Here is a 17608-nt window from a genome sequence, read left to right as displayed (position 1 = left end):
CCGACGCCCAGCGCGCCGCCACCGGTGCCCAGAGAGAATCGGATCTCACCAAGCGCGAAGCCGAGCGCGACAGAGCACAAGCGCAACTAATAGAACAGCTGATCAGAAGGACAACACCCCCTCCCTCCACCAGAGGCTCCAGGAACTCGTCTAGACATCACTCCAGGGCGGCATCCCCTAGCCGAGTAAGCGACCCTGAACTTGACCAACAGACGAGGTCTATACCCCCCGCAGACCCCCTTCCCCAACCGGTCCAAGCGAGACCCAGCCACCGGGAAGGAGCAGCATACACTGCGGAGAGGCTAAATCAGAGACTACAAGCCCTGGATGACCTAACGGAAGACGAAGAGGAAGAGGAGGAGAACCACGCCCGACGACAGCACAGTACTCTACCGGACCAGGAGGTCCAGTACAGCCCAGGCTATACCCCCGCGGAGCTGCGCTACAGACCCCCGGCGCTATTCACGGGTGAGCACGACGCACGACCCGCACCGAGGAACAGCACCTGGACCAGCGGGCCATGGTACACAGCCGGTACCAGCCCACGCCAAGGAGCAGGAGGAGACTCGCCTAGGAGGCCTCTCCCCCAACGCTCGCCGATGTATCAACAATCCGCGTCATACATTGGCACACCTATGGTACCAGACTTCACCCAGGAGAACCGGGCCCAGTATACGGAGCTCCGCATGTGTCTGGAGACAATGTTGGTGGATGTCATTGATGAACGCCATAAATACGCGATACTACTGAAGCATTTAAAGGTACCCCGCGCGCACAACATAGCGCTCGCCTACGCCACTTCCACGACCCCATACACCGCAGCGCTGGTAGCGTTGGACCAGAGATATGGACGTATATGGGATTACGTGATCCAGGAGATCAGGCACATCGACCGCCTACCCCCAGCAACAGACAATCGAGCACTGGACGACCTGTCCATCAGAGTGCAGTCCCTGGTAGGGATGCTGGGAGCGCAGAGGGAAAAGGGTAGGCATGAACTATACGCCAACTCAAATGTAGAGAGGATCTTGGAGAAGCTACCGCCCGCCCGACAGGAGCGCTTTAGGCGGCAGAGAGACCACCGAGACCCTAATGGCCCCGAACCGAACCTCCTCGATCTAGCCGACTTCCTGGCGAGAGAAGTCAGCAGCTTACGGCTAGATACATTCGGACGGAGCACCCCTGGCTCCAGAGAAGGAACCAGGAGACTAAATGATGGAAGAGGATCGGTGACTGTCATGCACCAATCGGAGTCAGTGCCAAGCAGTAGGAGCCACAGTACCCCCTCAAGAAAGGAGAAGTGGAAGATAGTGTGCCCCTACTGTGAGAAAGAACACTGGCTGTCACAATGTGACTCATTCCCCAAGATGAATGCGGAGGAAGCGAGTCAATGGATAAAGTCCAACAGACGCTGTTTTCGCTGTGCGCGATCACACATGGCAGCCGAATGCCGCTTAAAGAAAAAGTGCAGTCGGTGCGATGGAGCCCATCTGGACATACTCCACGACAGTAACAGACGGCGGCCTCCACCCGCACCATCAAGCAGCAAAGCAAGCGTCATGTACATCGACCCCGCCAGCAGCAGCGGAGCCAGAGTGCTCTTAAAGGTAGTCCGTGTGACATTGAGCTACCAGAATAAAGTCATGGACACTTACGCCGTCCTTGATGACGGGTCAGAGAAGACCCTTCTGCTCGCGTCCGCTGCGGCCCAGCTAGGGCTGCGGGGGAGCGAAAACCAAATGACAATTCGGACAATAAGAAGAGATTTGAAAACGATAAAGGGCGAGAATGTCTCATTCTCTATCGCAGCAAGCGGCCAGCCCGAGCGACGGTACAGGATTACAGACGCTTTCACCAGCCAAGAAATAGGACTCTCGCGGTACACATACCCCGTAGCCAAGCTGATGGAGAAATATGTACATCTACGCAAGCTACCGATCCCACTCATAGACGGTGCTACCCCGACACTGTTGATAGGCTCCGACCATGCAGACCTCATTGTCCCGATAGACCGGGTTCATACCGGACCCAGAGGCTGTCCTGCAGCAGTCGAGACCCGCCTAGGATGGACTCTCCAAGGCCCACTCGCCAAATCTCTCAACCGAACCACAGCCACTAGCTGTCTCCACTCCCGAATCACAGAGGGAGACACCGCACTCCTGCAGCATGTAGAGAGGCTATGGACCTTAGAACAAATGCCCTTTAAGAACGAAAAGAAAGACATTCGCTCTAAAGACGACATCTACGCCATTAACCTCCTCGAGACGGGAACAAAGAGAGTCCCAGTCAGCGGCGTGTTGAGATACGCCACGCCACTCCTGCGGCGGGAAGGGATGCCTACCTTTCACGCAAAGAAAGACGCCACAGAGCGGTACCTACTAAACACAGAGCGGCGCTTAGCCAAGGACCCCGCCCAAGAAAGTGTATACCGCGCTGAGATTGAGAAGCTCATCACAGCGGGACACGTCACAAAGATTGACATTAAAGAGGCCGACCAGACGACTGAATCGTGGTACGTGCCCCACCACAAGGTTCATCACAACGGCAAAGACCGCATCGTGTTTAACTGCAGCTACCAGATCGGATCCCAAAATCTGAATAAAGAGCTATTGCCCGGTCCTACACTCGGCCCCTCCCTACTAGGCGTACTACTCCGCTTCCGCCAGGACAAGGTGGCTATCAGCGGGGATATCAAAGGGATGTTCCTGCAGGTGAGATTAGTAGAGGAGGACAAGCCCCTGTTGCGGTTCCTATGGAGAGAGAGGCCAGGAGATGAGCACCCAGCCATCTACCAATGGGAAGTCCTCCCTTTCGGAACTACATGCAGCCCATGCTGTGCTACATTTGCACTACAGAGACATGTCGCAGAGGACCCAGCAGCGGACGAAGAGGTCCGACACAGTGTGAAGAACAGCTTCTACGTAGATAACTGTCTACAAAGCGTTTCGACCCAGGAAGAAGCCGAGGCTCTCCTACTTAAACTCCGCGCCTCTCTGATCAAAGGCGGCTTTGATCTCAGGCAGTGGGCCAGCAGCGATCCGCACGTACTGCGCAGCCTCTCCTCCGCGGACAAGGCAGCGAGCAGCGAGACCTGGATGGCCACAATCCCAGGAGAAGCCCAAGAGATGACACTAGGACTAGTGTGGCGCTTCAAAACAGATTCGCTCCACTATAGACACAAACCCCTGACCACGGAGCAGGGAAGGTCGACGGCAATACCGACCACCAGACGGAGTGTGTACAGAACACTCGCCCGACAATATGACCCGTTAGGATGTATACTACCGTACACCACCAGGGCAAAGATGATTGTACGAGCATTGTGGGACAAGGACCAGGGCTGGGACGACCGCACTCCTGCAGCATGTAGAGAGGCTATGGACCTTAGAACAAATGCCCTTTAAGAACGAAAAGAAAGACATTCGCTCTAAAGACGACATCTACGCCATTAACCTCCTCGAGACGGGAACAAAGAGAGTCCCAGTCAGCGGCGTGTTGAGATACGCCACGCCACTCCTGCGGCGGGAAGGGATGCCTACCTTTCACGCAAAGAAAGACGCCACAGAGCGGTACCTACTAAACACAGAGCGGCGCTTAGCCAAGGACCCCGCCCAAGAAAGTGTATACCGCGCTGAGATTGAGAAGCTCATCACAGCGGGACACGTCACAAAGATTGACATTAAAGAGGCCGACCAGACGACTGAATCGTGGTACGTGCCCCACCACAAGGTTCATCACAACGGCAAAGACCGCATCGTGTTTAACTGCAGCTACCAGATCGGATCCCAAAATCTGAATAAAGAGCTATTGCCCGGTCCTACACTCGGCCCCTCCCTACTAGGCGTACTACTCCGCTTCCGCCAGGACAAGGTGGCTATCAGCTGGGATATCAAAGGGATGTTCCTGCAGGTGAGATTAGTAGAGGAGGACAAGCCCCTGTTGCGGTTCCTATGGAGAGAGAGGCCAGGAGATGAGCACCCAGCCATCTACCAATGGGAAGTCCTCCCTTTCGGAACTACATGCAGCCCATGCTGTGCTACATTTGCACTACAGAGACATGTCGCAGAGGACCCAGCAGCGGACGAAGAGGTCCGACACAGTGTGAAGAACAGCTTCTACGTAGATAACTGTCTACAAAGCGTTTCGACCCAGGAAGAAGCCGAGGCTCTCCTACTTAAACTCCGCGCCTCTCTGATCAAAGGCGGCTTTGATCTCAGGCAGTGGGCCAGCAGCGATCCGCACGTACTGCGCAGCCTCTCCTCCGCGGACAAGGCAGCGAGCAGCGAGACCTGGATGGCCACAATCCCAGGAGAAGCCCAAGAGATGACACTAGGACTAGTGTGGCGCTTCAAAACAGATTCGCTCCACTATAGACACAAACCCCTGACCACGGAGCAGGGAAGGTCGACGGCAATACCGACCACCAGACGGAGTGTGTACAGAACACTCGCCCGACAATATGACCCGTTAGGATGTATACTACCGTACACCACCAGGGCAAAGATGATAGTACGAGCATTGTGGGACAAGGACCAGGGCTGGGACGACCCCATTCCCGCACACCTTGCATCCACCTGGAGAGAGTGGGAGATGGAACTCCACTCACTCCCAGGCGTTAATATACGCAGAAGCTACTTCCCACCCACGGTGAGGCCAGAGACATGTAAAATGGATCTACACGTCTTCAGTGACGCCTCCGAGGTCGCCTACGGATCAGTAGCCTACTTGCGGGCCCAAGAAGAGGGGGGAGAGATCTACACAGCATTCATCCTCGCCCGCTCGAGAATAGCCCCACGCAAGCAACAGTCTATCCCACGTCTAGAGCTCTGCGCAGCCCTCGCAGGAGCGCATCTAGCCACGCTCATCCAACGTGAGCTCACCATTCCGGTGCATAGAACAATCCTGTGGTCAGATTCCACGACAGTACTCGCCTGGATCAAATCGGATTCATGCAAATACAAAGTCTTCGTGGGAGTCAGAGTCACTGAGATTCAAGAGTTAACCGGAGAGTTAACCGGAGAAGCAAACTGGCGCTATGTTGATACAAAACACAACCCAGCTGACGTCATCACCCGGGGAATGTCCCTAGATGACTTAACCCGTCATAACATCTACAGTGACGGACCAGCATTCCTCAAGCTCCCGGAAGGAGATTGGCCCACGCCCACCCCGAGGGAAGCAAGTGACGAGGAGGCTGAGAATAAGAAACCCATGTTCTGTGGATTGAGCACCGTTGTCTCCGCAGACCCCAACATAGACGATTGCATTACCATAGAGAGTGCGCAGCAACGGACATTCCTGCGGCACCACCCAGAGATTAAGTCCCCCGCTGATATGTCAGCAGCTGACTACGAGGAAGCAGAACTGCTTCTACTGCAACGAGCCCAGAGAGACTCGTTCTCCGATGAACTAGACTGTCTACAGGGAGGAAAGCCCGTCCCATCAGACAGCAGATTGATTCATCTGGCCCCCGAGAGTGACACACATACCCTCATCAGAGTGGGTGGTCGCCTGCGGAGAGCCCCCAATTTACCGGATGACATTAAGTACCCGATCGTATTGAACAGCCGACACAAGGTCACAGAGCTGATTATAAAGAAATACGACGAGGATGTACACCACGCAGGAGCAGAGAGAGTCTTCGCGGAAATCAGACGTCGTTACTGGATACTTCAAGGAAGAGAGGCGGTGCGACGCTTCCAGCGAACCTGTCTAGACTGCCGAAAGTGGCGCGCGCAGCCCAGCATACCACGGATGGCTGACCTACCTCCATGTCGCCTCCGACTCGGCGACAAGCCATTCCACTCAACAGGCATGGACTGTTTTGGCCCGCTGCACATAAAGAAAGGAAGAGGCACCGAGAAGCGGTGGGGTATTGTATTCAAATGCATGACCACCAGAGCGATACATATCGAGCTCCTTCCGACCATGAGCGCAGACTCATTCCTTATGGCCTTCCGAAGATTCACATCACGGAAAGGAAAACCGTCTACATTATTGTCCGATCACGGGACAAACTTCAAAGGCGGAGAAAGAGAGCTGAGGGAGAGCTTCCAAGCTATGGGCCCAGAACTTAAGACCCACCTCGCTCCAGCCCAGATTGACTTCCAATTCAACCCCCCAAACGCACCCCACTTCGGTGGAACTTGGGAACGAGAAGTACGTTCTATAAAGACAGCCCTGTACGCAGTACTTGGGGCCCAGACTGTGGCGGAAGAAGTCCTAATGACAGTCCTCACGGAGATTGAGGGAGTATTGAACTCCAAGCCCCTCGGTTACGTCTCCAGTGATGTAGCAGATGTCGACCCAGTCACCCCCAACACCCTCCTGATGGGGCGGCTAGATCCCGCGTTACCCCAGACAATGTACCGGCCTGAAGAAGCGAACGGCCGACGAATGTGGAGGTACAGCCAAGTATTAGCCGACAAGTTTTGGAGCAGTTTCCTACTGCACTACCTACCGTCTCTACAGACCCGCCAGAAGTGGGTAAAAGAGAGAGACAATTTGACGGAAGGAACAGTCGTCATGATTATTGACCAGTCACTACCCAGAGCTATGTGGCCGGCTGGCCGCGTAAGCAAAGTGATCACCGGTGCCGATGGCAAGGTCCGAGCAGCTGAAGTACTCGTCCAGGGGCGCATTTACACCCGTCCTGTGGCGAGGCTCATAGAACTGCCCCGACTCCCAGACACAATCGATGATGACCATGACCCTATGACTTTGTGAGTTGACTGACCCTTACAGCGAACCCTTGAGTGGTAGACAGTGCGGTTAATCTGTCTCTGCTTAACTAATTAGGTTGGGACCAATTAGGGGCGGCTGTTCTGAAGGATCAGATTAAACCGAATATATATATTTATTTATATATATATATTTAATTGTATTTGTATATCCCCTGATATCCCTTGTATATTCCTTGTACAATATGCATTGAATATCCCTTCTAGTCTACTGAACATCCCATAATAGTCTCCATTCTACCATTGGACGAGACCTTGGTGCCAGGTCGCCATACCCCTCAGACCAGGTTCAATCGTACCGCTCAACATGTATGGACAAGTCCTAGTTCCGCGTAGGAATATGTCTACCGCACCACTAATGGTACTATTTGTTCATAGTGCGTATATATACTGCGCTATTAAAGTAGAGCTTTCCTTTTAGTCCAGTTCCTTACCCTCCAACAGAGTGACAGACGCAAAAGCCTCCCCGCGAACCACGTGTGGGCAGTAAGGCCAATTCGGCCCAGTATCGGCATTGAGACATCGTGTATATTAATATTTGAATAGTCATATTTGGCACTATATCGTCGAGTTGGACGTATTCTATTAAGCTAATAATAGTCTATTCATATGTAGTGCCTCGTGCTGTAAGAGTTCTATAGTAATCAGCACCCCCATCGTTTCGGGCACCAGCTGGACGCTTATCCAGGGTGGTTGACCCCACGTGAAGCTGCACCCGAGGAGCTCCAGGCCAACGAGCGAGTGGACCTGTATATTGGATTATTCTACCGACGACGGCTAGCCTTCCCCGGCTTGGATTATGCTTTGAGTACTTTGATTATTCTATGGATAAAGGCCAACACTGCGGTGTGTTGGAAATACCCCCCCCGGAGAGGACGACAGGTGAGAAGACGCTCTACACGACGAGGTCGCCTCACGTCTCTCCATCGTGGACCGGAGGACGCCGGCCACAGAGAGTCCAACTGCTTTCATCTGTGGATCGAGGATCGCTGGGCACCGGGTCGCACGACTGTGGGCTCTCCCAGGATACCCTCGGCCAGACGGGATACAGCCAGACTCTACCCCCCCCCCCCCTCCAGCTGTCCTACAAGCAGTCGGAACCTCCCCCTAGTGTATCCAGCTATATAATCATTCAAGTATCATTGCTATTGTTCCCTAAATATTCCAGGTTGTATATTTGCTTCCTGCGCAATCAGAGATTGGACATTCGATATTGATCTACCTACGAATACTCATTTGCCATAAAAGTGCATCCTATTTCAAATCATAAATGTAATTAAGTGATCGTTGTACATACCTTTTGCTATGTATTATTATTAAACGCAGACTTTCGACTTGGTACATTTGTGTTGGATCCGTTTCATCAGGTGGGAGTGTTTATCATAATTATTTATACCTAGTACTGGGTGGCCAGAGTCTAAAGTACAAGAGGTAGTGGTAGTAAGTATCATATCTAACCATACAGTCAGGGAATTGTACCCCTCAGTTACACTATGAGTTATTGGAAGCCAGTGTAGAGTGGCTAGGACTGGAGTGATATGTTCTCTTATCCTTGTATGAGTTAGTAATCGAGCTGCAGAGTTTTGGATAAGCTGAAGCTTCCCAATGGTTGCTTTGGGAAGACCAGTGAACAGTGCATTACAATAGTCAAGCCGACTTGATACAAAAGCATGAATAAGTGTCTCTGCATCCTTTTTATTTACGAAAGGTCTTACTTTCGCTATGTTTCTTAGGTGGAAGAATGACGTTTTCATCAGTGGCGTCGCGTGGGTAAAATAACAGGGGAAGCAAAAAAAAAAGTATTAAAAAAAAAATTATTCAATATTTTTATTAATAATTTTTTTTTTTTTTTTTTTTAAGTCAAGCAGTCACCATGTACACTACAGTATGGCTCGGCGGCCAGTCAAACGTTATTTTTATTTATTTAACAGATTGCAGAATGGGTACAATACAGTACGGCTCAATACACATTTACGATGAATTGAAAATGGGGGACCCTGATGTAAACAAGACGAAAGTCTTTCTCTGGTCTGCATCCCCTTAACAATTGTATGTATTGAGCTGTACTGTACTGTACCCATTCTGCAATCTGTTAATAAAGTTTTCATTCATTCACACACAATTGTATAAGGGGATGCAGACCAGAGAAAGACGTTTGTCTTGTTTACATCAGGGTCATTAATACTGCTGGAGCATTGGTTAATTTTTGGTCCGATTTTTCCTTGCGCGATTTTGCGCGCCGCGTGGGAGCAAATTCGAGACACATATTCGGTTGCAAAAAGGTGTCCCACGGTCTCCTCTATGGCCGTGAATATTTTCACGCGGATCGGAATCACGGCGCGCCCGTGGGACACTTTTCCGTTTCGGCGAGTTTATTCCACGCTTTCTGTTTTCCTTTTCTAAGCATTTTAGGGGCTACATGTGAATCAGTAAAAGTTGCGGGACGCCCAGATGTTTCCACGATAGAAGGCTCGCATGGATCCCATAATAGGCTCACTTAATACAGCGTTTTTAAAATCACGCGACATTTTCAGGGTCGCGAGCCGACCTTTTCCCCTCGTTTTCGATGATGGAAGTGATTTAGGAAAAGCTTCGGCACGCCGAGAGGTCCCCGTGGATTTAATCTCGCGAGGATCGGGGCAATATTCGGCCCGTGGGAACAGTTACGGGTTAATACAATGTTCAGAGTGCAGAGGGGAAAATATGGCACCTGCCCCGCCTCCAGGTGGAATATTATGCTGAACGTCTTCCTCCCAGCTCCGTTTTAAACTTTTAGGGTGTGGCCAGTGGCAGTCAGCTCGAATCTGATTGGCTAGGATCGGATTTGGAGTTTGGACTCACTCTATAATGCTGGAAGCCTGGAGAAAGAGACCTACCCACTGCTTCTCTCCTATACTAGCTGCAGTAGTGAGCACAGTCTGACAGTGTGTTAGAGGGAGTGAGAAGGAGAAGAGGGAGACATAAAAAAAAAAAAAAAAAAAAAACACAGATGCACAGATGAAAATGAATGTAAACTATATTAAAAAAAAATTATATTTTAATTTTTTTTTTTTTTTCATATTTCATATTTCATAATTTGATATGAAATTTATAGGGAGGCATGGCTTCCGTTGGCTTCCACAAGGATTCGCCACTGGTTTTCATGGCCTTATTTATATGAGACTTAAAGGTCAGGTCTGAGTCCAAGATGACACCTAGGCTTGTAACCTCAGTCTTTACATAGGATGACAGACTCCCCAGGTTTTCACACAGTACTTCCCTTTTCGCTTTTGGGCCGATCAATAGGATTTCGGTCTTGCTTTCGTTTAATTTTAGGAAGTTATTGTTCATCCACTTGTTTATTGCTAACAGACAATTTGTAATGGACTGTATGGCTGTAGTGTTATTTGGTTCTGCGGAACCAGTGAACACAACAAGCTAGCGCCGCAGCTAACAGCTGACTGGCTAACAACAGTAGGCCACAAACTAGCGCGCCAGCTAAGCAGCTATCACCTGAACTGTACACAACAACATAATAAGCCACACTTCAGACAGGCCGCCGCCTGAGTCCCTCCCCATCCTAAGAGGGAAGAGAAAAATAAATGTCAAACACAGTTTTCAACGGTGATTTACCAGACATACAGCGGAGCCGGCACAATTCCCGTATGGGCTGCAGCCGACTTGAGCATGGAACTCCCGATAACGAAGATCCATGACCACTTTTCCTCATGCTTTAGGGTGTACTTCCACATTCATGTGAAAGATGGGGCCTGCACAGGACAGAGAAGCATCTGCTCGTCCAGAGAATCCCGGGTTCAACCCAGGTCTCGGTCGCGGCCCACTAGGTTGACCATCATGGGCGTCAGACCAAGATCCTCCGTCCACCGCTTAAGAAGCCGAGCAGAGGACCCCAATCCGGGGCCGGCCTTTGTAAAAATTGTCAGCTAACCCCCATAGCGTAAACAGACAACTAGTGCTCGCAAGCAAACAGTACTCACCCAGCTCGGAAGCAAACCGGCTTCTCACAACAGCCGGTGCCTCCCACAGTCCAGCTGTATGACCGGAGGTTCAATACCTATCCAGCCGCAGCAAGGAGGACTGCAGGTGGGGAGTATATCAGCGGCGCGAGCCCCTAATACGAAAAAGCCGGTGGAGGTCAGAATGATCATCATCTTCCAGACACTCCAGTGACGAAGACAATATCGCCGTATTTTCTCGAAAATAGTGAGAGAGAAAATAAAGATATAATGTCAATGTATCTCCTTATCTTCCGTTTTCCTTTCAACTTTCTTCAGCTTAACAACCTCATCAAGTGATGTATACAACAGGCACTTCCTTGTGGTGAAAGTGAAGAAGGAGGCGAGTAGGTGACCACACACCTGCTTATGAAGGTAGCGGATAGGGGTGTGGCCAGACGAATGTTGGTATGTAAAGGTACATTGTGGATTTTTATTCAGTGCATATGCACGAAGTGAGGTTAGTGCAGATGACGCTGAGCGGCAGCCAGTATGATATAGAACTAACTTTATAGCTACTCCAGTTGGTTTTCATGGCATAACGAACATTAGGTGGCGATGTATGTGTTTAGAGGAATATTATTTTCTATACTGTTTATTCATTTGCCTCATTCATTTACAATGAGTTATAAGGTTAAATATTCAGGGTTTCCCATCAATGACCTAGACTGTGGCGGCCCATCTAATTAGTCCCGCCACAGTTGTATAATGAACCAAAAATAATATTTTTTTTTTTTTTTTTTTTACTATATTTTTTTTAATATAAAGTTTGCCAATAAGGATGTATCAGTAGTATTGGCAGTGGTAGTAGTTGTAATAGTAAACCACTATATCTTTTTATTTTCTAAAAAATAAACCAGTTCAACACAGGTAACCACTTTTGCTTCATTTCTTTGATGGCTCAAATGTATGCTCTAGTTCAGTGCTTCCCAATCCTCTCCTCGAAGCACCCCAGCCGTTCCATGTATTTGTTAAATTCCACCACCAGCACACCTTGATTCAATTAATAAAGTGCTAGTTAAGTTGAATCAGGTGTGCTGGTGGTGGCATTTAACAAATACATTGAACGGCCGGGGTGCTTCGAGGAGAGGATTGGGAAGCACTAGTCTAGTCGATTTTGTGTTTTGAGCACAAAGTTCATCATAGAATCTAGCCTCTTTATTTTGCTCTCAAAGTGCACCAGATTGATGCATTTAACACTTTGAGCGCCACGCCTGGTTTTCCGTTTTGCCACCATCGGCGCCAATGTTAACGTTAATATCGCCTAATCTATGTTTTAAATTATGGCTATGTGTCTAATCTGCCCATCGCATTATCAAATACTATTTTCCAGTCAGTGCTGTGAAGGCAGATTGTTTTTTTTATCGCGTCGTTTCCGTTTCAGAGCAGTTAGAAAAGCCCCCGTTTTGATATAAAAAACAGCTCATTCTGGAGCATTCTATGAAAATCGTCTTTTAGTGGAATATTCCACAACGTTGATATTCGTCGGCCTTTTTATGAATCGTTTTCAAATAAACGCTAGATGATCAATATTATACGTGCACGCAAGCACATTACGGCCGCGCACTGATAATCGCTCCGTTGATTTCCTCACGGACTTTTACAGTGAAACCGAAAGAGGACATTTCACAAAACAGCTTATAACTTCATCAAACTTACTCTGATTATCCTAACACTGATAACATAGAGTCCTTACCTGACATCAGATGGTATCCAACTGGTATATTCCAATTCCTGATCACCATTCGAAAAAAATCGATACGTGTATGGATCCAACGCGATACTGTAGATCTCCATGATCAACGGGGATCTGAGGTTCCAGAATGAACTGTGGTAACCCCGGCTGGATCAATGAACTGGAAAATGTGGAGTACCGGATTTTTTTCCCCATTCATTTTCATTGAGTCCATTCCAAAATCACTTATGTCATCTGGGAGACGACAGGGGGCGCTTTTTTCCACAGTGATCGCCGGCGCCCCTCGGCTATACTCGGGTAGGCTCGGGTGATGCAATAATTTTTCAGATCGCTAAAAAAAAAAAAAGAAAAAAAAAATCAGAGAAATCTCGTGAGTGGCTAGCAACCACCTATAAAAAACCAGAGAAATCTCGTGAGTGGCACGGAAAGTGTTAACTAGACTGGGGTCAGCAACCTTTTTGACATGGAGTGCCTGTTTGAAATATAGTTGTAACTAGTGTGCCTCAACAATATTCCATGCATCGTAATTTCTTTCCCTCATAATCGGGTCTTTTTAATGATAATTTTTACATTATTGTTATTGTTATTGTTATTATTAACAATATTATTATGATGGTTGTATCAACCCTAAATCTGAGTTGGGGGGGGGGGGGGGAATGCAATGCAGACAAACAGCTGCATACAGTGCGACCATTTCACTCACATTTGCCCATTCATTTTTGGACACATCACACACCATCGAGCTATGTGTTGTCATAGCTCCACCTACAGGCCTAATGGAGAACACCAGGAGAACACCAGGATGTAAATGAGGGTGAATGTGAGGTATATCGTGTAAATAAGTTTTGATTGATCGCAAGACTACACTGTAAAAAAATATATAATAATAAGTTACCAGAACTTAAAAATATTGAGTTCAGTTACTGTGCATTAAGGTTTTCAGTTTTCAATCCATAATAAGTTAACAGAAAAAAAAGTACACAACCACATTATTTCAACCTAATAAAACTGTGTTTATTGTCATTGTTTTAAGAACACAAGTTGACTTGGTAATACTCACATTTAGAGTAAAAAAATGGCTTTTAACATGTGCAATGTTCAATGAAATACAAAAATAAATAATAAAATGTGTTGAATAATCTCACTGGTCACAATGGTGACCGTAATAATGTTTTTGTTATAAGGCTCTGCAAATGTTACTGAATCATGTAGCAATGTATTTCCAGCTAAATTGAAATAATAAACAAATAAAGGGTCTCAATTAAATATGTGATAGTAAAAAGAACCTGTGGGAGGATTTCAACAAGATAAATGCGACAACAGTGCAAAATATTTCACTATAATATTAAAAAAAAAAAAAAAAAAAAAATTAAGAGATGATATTATGATATTAATTGAAAATAGCATATGAGAGTATTATATAGTAATAATAACACATGGCGATATACTAAAAAGCTATTTATAATTTTTGGCTGGTAAAAAATCTGCCCGGCTGGTAGTTTTTAAAATCTACCAGCCAAATGGTAAGTCAAAAAGTTTACTTTGTTCCCTGCTCACACCTGAGACCTGTAACAGATTCATGGGGGCTCGTTCCTGGATTGGCGCCATAGTGGTCGGAGGTCGTCAATCCAGAGATCATTGAACCTGTGGACAAACGAGATACATCATCAGAGCTGTGGACCACGCTAGTCCAGGGTACCTGTCTACAGTCTACACTTCAGCAGAGCGGGGAGTACACAAGTATCCAGACCGTCTGAAGAGTGTGCATCATGGCGGACAACAGTACCCGTAAAGGACTGACTTGGTCCATAAAAAAAGGACTGCTCCATCTTTCCTATGATGAGATCTCCCTGGTGGCGAAGGACTTGTTATCATCTGACCAGGATCCAGCTAAGTTGGAAGATGAGGGGTAGGGATGGGAATCGAAAACCGGTTCCCGTTGGGAACCGGTTCCTAATTGGCCGATGCCTGGAACCGTGTGGCTCCTGTGACTTTCGATTCCCTTAACGCTGCCAGGTTTTTCCTACAGTTGCGCGCGTTAGCATGTAGCCATGGCAGACTCTATTTGATTCCTTAAGGGCTCGAAATTGCCTGGCTTTTGGTCATATGCTCCCGAAATGCTCCCGCTGTTTGGCTACTTCTATGTGCAGTGAAAACTACTTGAATGCTTTCATTGATTTAGTTTAGGGTGAGCTAAAATTAGCCGCGGAGCTATCGCTAGCTAACGTGAGCTAACGCTATTTAATCAAGCTCACAAAGAGAGATAAACAGCTGACAGCGGATAGTACAGGTACAAATACAATAAAACAGCGGGTGGGGACTGTTCTGTAAACATTGTACTCTTTAGTTCACATATAATAAGAGCCGGATTGTTTATTTACTAAGTCCGTCAGACAGGAAGTACCATGGTGCAACATACAAATGTGTCCGTGTAGCAACACAAGCCAATACCTACAGGACAGGGGCCCGGGGAGGGAGCTCTGTGTGTCTGTGTGTGTGTGTGTGTGTGTGTGTGTGTGAGACAGAAGTCAGAGGAATAACGACTGTTATTCAATAGATTAAATTAGTTTAAGAATAAAAAAATAAATACATTTTAAGAGAATCTCAAATACATTATTTTATTTAAGTGTAGGCTATAGTTAATGTTTTATTTTTTACAGTTTTTGTATTTTTCTGACATGGTAAATGGCTGCTTTTTTATATAGCGCTTTTATCCAAAGCGCTTTACAATTTGTTCCTTACATTTTACCCAATCACTCACACATTCACACAACGACGGCGCAGGCAACCATGCAAGGTGCCAACCTGCTCATCGGGAGCAGTTAGGGGTTAAGTGTCTTGCTCAAGGACACATCGACACGCTGCCCGGGAGGAGCGGGAATCGAACCGGGAACCTCCGGATTGCCAGACGACTGCTCTACCTCCCGAGCCACTGTCGCCCCTGACATGGGGGCTCAACAATAAATGACAATCAGAAATGTCAAGTTGCATGTTGTTATTCTAACCAGCTTAGTTCTGTTGCATTTCCAATTTATTTATTTAAATTATAAATTGATCAGGTATCGATAAGAGAATCGATAAAGAATCGAATCGATAAGCAGAATCGATAATGGAATCGTATCGATAAAATCCTATCAATTCCCATCCCTAATGAGGGGGGGGTGTTTTGATCATATTTGTGGTTACATGTCTTCTACTACTGTATTACAACTAGAAGATCAGGGCATGGTACAGTTGTTGTGTTTGAAGGATGTAATTTATCGGATGATTGCAGGGCATGGTCATAGTCCAGTGACTCCACAGGGAGGAACAAGTCTGACATTGTTGATGCATCAGCAATTAGTGTAAACACAAACAACCTTACCCCTGCTTCCAAAACTGATACCCTTGAGTCACAATTTAACAAGTTAAACAGTGAGTTGCAACACCTACAATCCTCACCCATTACATACCAGCAGCCAACTGCAGATAACGGTAGCCAGTCCTACTGCGCACAGGCCAGTCAGTCCCCTCACAGAAGTGAAAGCTTAATCGCTCTCAAAGATCTAGCTCTTCTCCAGAGAAAGGAGTTTAAGATACATGGAGGCCAGATAGGGGATAGTGCATCTGACATTAGTTATGGTAATATCTGTAAACAGATAACCGAGGGACTAAAAGAAAAACACAGTGAGGGTTAAGTTATCCGAGTAGTGCTGTGCATCATCAAACCTGGCAACTTCAAGGACATGTTGATTAGTAAAGATTAACTGACCGTGACAGAGCTTAAAAGCTTCCTACAGCAGTGGCGGCCGGTGGGTACTTCGCCACTAGGGGCGCTATACCAAACATTTTGCAAAATGCAAACATGTACAGTACAGTACCACGCAACACTCATGGCAAGACGTGAGCGATTCGACTCACGCTCACGGCAATGAATCGGCTCTTATGAACGAGTCGCTCAGCTGTTACTACAACAACACACAACCAGTCAAATAAAGTATAGTCTAGACTCTAATTCACAACTTGAAACACAATATATAAATAGAAAAGTTAGAAACAAAACTCGCCCGTCTACAAACACAGGCAGATCTCTCCCTCTCTCCTTCTCTCTCTCACACACAGCGCGACGTGGAATCGATTCGTTACACAATCAGACCTATTATATACCAAGAATAACTTCAGTATGAGTACAGGGCTGTACACATATTTTGCATATTGTTAAACGAGCCAAGGCTAGCTATTAAACTATCGATATGAATCGAAAATCTGGGACCCTGATGTAAACAAGACAAACAACACTCAACAAGTACATTCCTTTGTCCATTTCCGCTCGAACAGACTGCAAACTACCTGGCGTTCTATCGCCATGCTCTAAGACAAACTCTAACCTTAACCAACTTTGAAAGAGTGCCTAAGCTTAACAGTCTAAAGAACTTCAGTCACGGCACGCTCGTCTAAGACAAACAGCTGCATGCATCTCACAACAACACAACTATCTCCACCGACCAACCTAGGACCAACCTAGGAACCAAGCTAGAAGCTAGAATTGGAACATTAGAAATTGGATTCGGCCAATCAGAGATCGTCTCTGTGAAATTCTGCCATGGAAAAAAATACTGGCGTCGGCCAATCAGAGAGCGTCTCCGCGAAATGCGGCTATGGAAATTCTTCACGGAAGTTCACGCTGCTGGCTAGACCGCTTCAAATCGCGCTCGGATTCCAACATAATAGTCATATTTCAACGCACAACGGCGTATGCACTGATTGGCTGTGACGGAGACAGCGATCAAACTGTGACGCGCACTCAGAGCGCTATCGCTTCTAGCCCGGGCGAGAAATACGAAAAAATAAAAAAAAACGTCACTTCCTGTTCAAGAAAACGAGTATTTCTTTTTTAATATAATAACGTTATATTGTGCATTGGAAACACAAACATACTTAAAATGAGTAAATATTATTAATTTTAAACATGTTTATATTATTTATAGGGCTTTAAAACAAAAAACTAAAAACTTATTTTTCTTGTTCTCTCATATAACCAGGGTAGGAGCTGAGGGGGGGCGGCGCCCGAGCGCCCCTAGTGGTAGAGCCGCCACTGTCCTACAGTCACACCTGGGAGAGAAGAATACAACGGAACTCTTCCAAGAACTGATAAATGCACTGCAGCATGAACAAGAAACACCACAACAGTTCCTCTA

This window comes from Notolepis coatsorum, assembly GCF_963971535.1.
Source record: "Notolepis coatsorum genome assembly, chromosome: 3".
NCBI classification, from domain to species: Eukaryota; Metazoa; Chordata; class Actinopteri; order Aulopiformes; family Paralepididae; genus Notolepis; species Notolepis coatsorum.
Note: the sequence above shows the minus strand (reverse complement) of the source record.